We start from the raw sequence: 6,119 nt of genomic DNA, 5'->3' as shown, positions 1-6,119 counted from the left end.
GTGGAAAAGGAAGAGGAGTGGAAAAGTACTGGTTTCTATTACTTTGAAAGCTCCCCGCACTATCCCGGTGTGGTGCGGCTTGCTCTTCGCCTTTGGGAAGCTGCCGCTCTCTCTGTCTCCCAGTGGCGAAGAAGCAGCTTCTTTGCGCATATATCATTTGGCCGGTCGCGCTGTGTTCCAGAGAGCGGCTTGTGCCGAAAGATGCCCGGGACCAGCACTTAGCTTCGGAGAGCTCCGTATCTCTGTCTTCTACTTCTTTTGTCGCCTTACACACAGCAAAAAGCTTTTCCTCCATATCTTGCAAGGAGAAACTGTGCCAAGACAGAAAAGAACCCCTATCTTTTTCTTGAAGTTGCAGGAGGATCTTCTGAGTGTTTAGGAAAAAGGAAAACCTAGTGGTCCAAAACTCTTTCCATTGGACTAGAATGTGAGTGCCAAAGAGAAGAGAGTGGTCAAGTACTGGTTTCTGTATGTTTGAAACTTACTTACATTATAGCGGAGCGATGCGCTTGATTCCTCGCCTTTCCAAACCTGCCGCCCTCTCTGTCTCCCAGAGGCGAAGAAGCAGCTTCTTTGCGCGTACATCATTTGGCCGGTCGCGCTGTGTTCCAGAGAGCGGCTTGTGCCGAAAGATGCTCGGGAGCGGTACATAGCTTCGCAGAGCTCCGTATCTCCGTCTTCTGCTTCTCTTCTCGCCTAACACTCAGCAAAATGCTTTTCCTCAAGAATTTTAAGGAGAAACTGTGGAAATACAGAAATCCTTCCCAATCTTCTTCTAGAAGTAGGACAGAGGTCTGCAGAGTGTTTCGCAAGAAGCAAAAGATAGTGGTCCAAAACTCCTTCTTTTCCAAAATAATGTGAGTGGAAAAGGAAGAGGAGTGGAAAAGTACTGGTTTCTATTACTTTGAAAGCTCCCCGCACTATCCCGGTGTGGTGCGGCTTGCTCTTCGCCTTTGGGAAGCTGCCGCTCTCTCTGTCTCCCAGTGGCGAAGAAGCAGCTTCTTTGCGCGTACATCATTTGGCCGGTTGCGCTGTGTTCCAGAGAGCGGCTTGTGCCGAAAGATGCTCGGGAGCGGTACATAGCTTCGCAGAGCTCCGTATCTCCGTCTTCTGCCTCTCTTCTCGCCTAACACTCAGCAAAATGCTTTTCCTCAAGAATTTTAAGGAGAAACTGTGGAAATACAGAAATCCTTCCCAATCTTCTTCTAAAAGTAGGACAGAGGTCTGCAGAGTGTTTCGCAAGAAGCAAAAGATAGTGGTCCAAAACTCCTTCTTTTCCAAAATAATGTGAGTGGAAAAGGCAAGAGAGTGGTAAGGCACTGTTTTCTATAAGTTTGAAAGCTACGCACAGTATACTGGTGCGGTGCGGCTTGTTCTTCGCCTTTGGGAAGCTGCCGCTCTCTCTGTCTCCCAGAGGCGAAGAAGCAGCTTCTTTGCGCATACATCATTTGGCCGGTCGCGCTGTGTTCCAGAGAGCGGCTTGTGCCGAAAGAAGCCCGGGACCAGCACTTAGCTTCGGAGAGCTCCGTATCTCTGTCTTCTACTTCTTTTGTCGCCTTACACACAGCAAAAAGCTTTTCCTCCATATCTTGCAAGGAGAAACTGTGCCAAGACAGAAAAGAACCCCTATCTTTTTCTTGAAGTTGCAGGAGGATCTTCTGAGTGTTTAGGAAAAAGGAAAACCTAGTGGTCCAAAACTCTTTCCATTGGACTAGAATGTGAGTGCCAAAGAGAAGAGAGTGGTCAAGTACTGGTTTCTGTATGTTTGAAACTTACTTACATTATAGCGGAGCGATGCGCTTGATTCCTCGCCTTTCCAAACCTGCCGCCCTCTCTGTCTCCCAGAGGCGAAGAAGCAGCTTCTTTGCGCGTACATCATTTGGCCGGTCGCGCTGTGTTCCAGAGAGCGGCTTGTGCCGAAAGATGCTCGGGAGCGGTACATAGCTTCGCAGAGCTCCGTATCTCCGTCTTCTGCTTCTCTTCTCGCCTAACACTCAGCAAAATGCTTTTCCTCAAGAATTTTAAGGAGAAACTGTGGAAATACAGAAATCCTTCCCAATCTTCTTCTAGAAGTTACACGGAGGTCTGCAGAGTGTTCCGCAAGAAGCAAAAGATAGTGGTCCAAAACTCCTTCTTTTCCAAAATAATGTGAGTGGAAAAGGAAGAGGAGTGGAAAAGTACTGGTTTCTATTACTTTGAAAGCTCCCCGCACTATCCCGGTGTGGTGCGGCTTGTTCTTCGCCTTTGGGAAGCTGCCGCTCTCTCTGTCTCCCAGTGGCGAAGAAGCAGCTTCTTTGCGCGTACATCATTTGGCCGGTCGCGCTGTGTTCCAGAGAGCGGCTTGTGCCGAAAGAAGCCCGGGACCAGCACTTAGCTTCGGAGAGCTCCGTATCTTCGTCTTCTGCTTCTCTTCTCGCCTAACACTCAGCAAAATGCTTTTCCTCAAGAATTTTAAGGAGAAACTGTGGAAATACAGAAATCCTTCCCAATCTTCTTCTAGAAGTTACACGGAGGTCTGCAGAGTGTTCCGCAAGAAGCAAAAGATAGTGGTCCAAAACTCCTTCTTTTCCAAAATAATGTGAGTGGAAAAGGAAGAGGAGTGGAAAAGTACTGGTTTCTATTACTTTGAAAGCTCCCCGCACTATCCCGGTGTGGTGCGGCTTGCTCTTCGCCTTTGGGAAGCTGCCGCTCTCTCTGTCTCCCAGTGGCGAAGAAGCAGCTTCTTTGCGCGTACATCATTTGGCCGGTCGCGCTGTGTTCCAGAGAGCGGCTTGTGCCGAAAGATGCCCGGGACCAGCACTTAGCTTCGGAGAGCTCCGTATCTTCGTCTTCTGCCTCTCTTGTCTCCTAACACTCAGCAAAATGCTTTTCCTCAAGAATTTTAAGGAGAAACTGTGGAAATACAGAAATCCTTCCCAATCTTCTTCTAGAAGTAGGACAGAGGTCTGCAAAGTGTTTCGCAAGAAGCAAAAGATAGTGGTCCAAAACTCCTTCTTTTCCAAAATAATGTGAGTGGAAAAGGAAGAGGAGTGGAAAAGTACTGGTTTCTATTACTTTGAAAGCTCCCCGCACTATCCCGGTGTGGTGCGGCTTGCTCTTCGCCTTTGGGAAGCTGCCGCCCTCTCTGTCTCCCAGTGGCGAAGAAGCAGCTCCTTTGCGCATACATCATTTGGCCGGTCGCGCTGTGTTCCAGAGAGCGGCTTGTGCCGAAAGAAGCCCGGGACCAGCACTTAGCTTCGGAGAGCTCCGTATCTCCGTCTTCTGCCTCTCTTGTCTCCTAACACTCAGCAAAATGCTTTTCCTCAAGAATTTTAAGGAGAAACTGTGGAAATACAGAAATCCTTCCCAATCTTCTTCTAGAAGTTACACGGAGGTCTGCAGAGTGTTTCGCAAGAAGCAAAAGATAGTGGTCCAAAACTCCTTCTTTTCCAAAATAATGTGAGTGGAAAAGGAAGAGGAGTGGAAAAGTACTGGTTTCTATTACTTTGAAAGCTCCCCGCACTATCCCGGTGTGGTGCGGCTTGCTCTTCGCCTTTGGGAAGCTGCCGCTCTCTCTGTCTCCCAGAGGCGAAGAAGCAGCTTCTTTGCGCGTACATCATTTGGCCGGTCGCGCTGTGTTCCAGAGAGCGGCTTGTGCCGAAAGATGCCCGGGACCAGCACTTAGCTTCGGAGAGCTCCGTATCTCCGTCTTCTGCTTCTCTTCTCGCCTAACACTCAGCAAAATGCTTTTCCTCAAGAATTTTAAGGAGAAACTGTGGAAATACAGAAATCCTTCCCAATCTTCTTCTAGAAGTTACACGGAGGTCTGCAAAGTGTTCCGCAAGAAGCAAAAGATAGTGGTCCAAAACTCCTTCTTTTCCAAAATAATGTGAGTGGAAAAGGCAAGAGAGTGGTAAGGTACTGTTTTCTATTACTTTGAAAGCTCCCCGCACTATCCCGGTGTGGTGCGGCTTGTTCTTCGCCTTTGGGAAGCTGCCGCTCTCTCTGTCTCCCAGTGGCGAAGAAGCAGCTTCTTTGCGCGTACATCATTTGGCCGGTCGCGCTGTGTTCCAGAGAGCGGCTTGTGCCGAAAGAAGCCCGGGACCGCCACTTTACTTCAGAGAGCTCGGGATCTCTGTTTTCTGCTTCGTTTGTCGCCTTACACACAGCAAAAAGCTTTTCCTCTATATCTTGCAAGGAGAAACTGTGCCAAGACAAAAAACAACCCAAATCATTTTCTTGAAGTTGCAGGAGGATCTTCTGAGTGTTTAGGAAAAAGGAAAACCTAGTGGTCCAAAACTCTTTCCATTGGACTAGAATGTGAGTGCCAAAGAGAAGAGAGTGGTCAAGTACTGGTTTCTGTATGTTTGAAACTTACTTACATTATAGCGGAGCGATGCGCTTGATACCTCGCCTTTCCAAACCTGCCGCCCTCTCTGTCTCCCAGAGGCGAAGAAGCAGCTTCTTTGCGCGTACATCATTTGGCCGGTCGCGCTGTGTTCCAGAGAGCGGCTTGTGCCGAAAGAAGCCCGGGACCAGCACTTAGCTTCGGAGAGCTCCGTATCTCCGTCTTCTGCTTCTCTTCTCGCCTAACACTCAGCAAAATGCTTTTCCTCAAGAATTTTAAGGAGAAACTGTGGAAATACAGAAATCCTTCCCAATCTTCTTCTAGAAGTTACACGGAGGTCTGCAGAGTGTTCCGCAAGAAGCAAAAGATAGTGGTCCAAAACTCCTTCTTTTCCAAAATAATGTGAGTGGAAAAGGAAGAGGAGTGGAAAAGTACTGGTTTCTATTACTTTGAAAGCTGCCCGCACTATCCCGGTGTGGTGCGGCTTGCTCTTCGCCTTTGGGAAGCTGCCGCTCTCTCTGTCTCCCAGTGGCGAAGAAGCAGCTTCTTTGCGCGTACATCATTTGGCCGGTCGCGCTGTGTTCCAGAGAGCGGCTTGTGCCGAAAGATGCCCGGGACCAGCACTTAGCTTCGGAGAGCTCCGTATCTTCGTCTTCTGCCTCTCTTGTCTCCTAACACTCAGCAAAATGCTTTTCCTCAAGAATTTTAAGGAGAAACTGTGGAAATACAGAAATCCTTCCCAATCTTCTTCTAGAAGTTACACGGAGGTCTGCAAAGTGTTCCGCAAGAAGCAAAAGATAGTGGTCCAAAACTCCTTCTTTTCCAAAATAATGTGAGTGGAAAAGGCAAGAGAGTGGTAAGGTACTGTTTTCTATAAGTTTGAAAGCTAGGCACAGTATACTGGTGCGGTGCGGCTTGTTCCTCGCCTTTGGGAAGCTGCCGCCCTCTCTGTCTCCCAGTGGCGAAGAAGCAGCTCCTTTGCGCATACATCATTTGGCCGGTCGCGCTGTGTTCCAGAGAGCGGCTTGTGCCGAAAGATGCCCGGGACCAGCACTTAGCTTCGGAGAGCTCCGGATCTCCGTCTTCTGCCTCTCTTGTCTCCTAACACTCAGCAAAATGCTTTTCCTCAAGAATTTTAAGGAGAAACTGTGGAAATACAGAAATCCTTCCCAATCTTCTTCTAAAAGTAGGACGGAGGTCTGCAGAGTGTTCCGCAAGAAGCAAAAGATAGTGGTCCAAAACTCCTTCTTTTCCAAAATAATGTGAGTGGAAAAGGAAGAGGAGTGGAAAAGTACTGGTTTCTATTACTTTGAAAGCTCCCCGCACTATCCCGGTGTGGTGCGGCTTGCTCTTCGCCTTTGGGAAGCTGCCGCTCTCTCTGTCTCCCAGAGGCGAAGAAGCAGCTTCTTTGCGCGTACATCATTTGGCCGGTCGCGCTGTGTTCCAGAGAGCGGCTTGTGCCGAAAGATGCCCGGGACCAGCACTTAGCTTCGGAGAGCTCCGTATCTCCGTCTTCTGCTTCTCTTCTCGCCTAACACTCAGCAAAATGCTTTTCCTCAAGAATTTTAAGGAGAAACTGTGGAAATACAGAAATCCTTCCCAATCTTCTTCTAGAAGTTACACGGAGGTCTGCAGAGTGTTCCGCAAGAAGCAAAAGATAGTGGTCCAAAACTCCTTCTTTTCCAAAATAATGTGAGTGGAAAAGGAAGAGGAGTGGAAAAGTACTGGTTTCTATTACTTTGAAAGCTCCCCGCACTATCCCGGTGTGGTGCGGCTTGCTCTTCGCCTTTGG

The sequence above is a fragment of the Agelaius tricolor genome, unplaced genomic scaffold, assembly GCF_023055355.1.
Source record: "Agelaius tricolor isolate 1412-34295 unplaced genomic scaffold, bAgeTri1.0.p SCAF_32, whole genome shotgun sequence".
In the NCBI taxonomy this organism is placed as follows: Eukaryota; Metazoa; Chordata; class Aves; order Passeriformes; family Icteridae; genus Agelaius; species Agelaius tricolor.
This window is presented reverse-complemented; position numbering follows the sequence as displayed.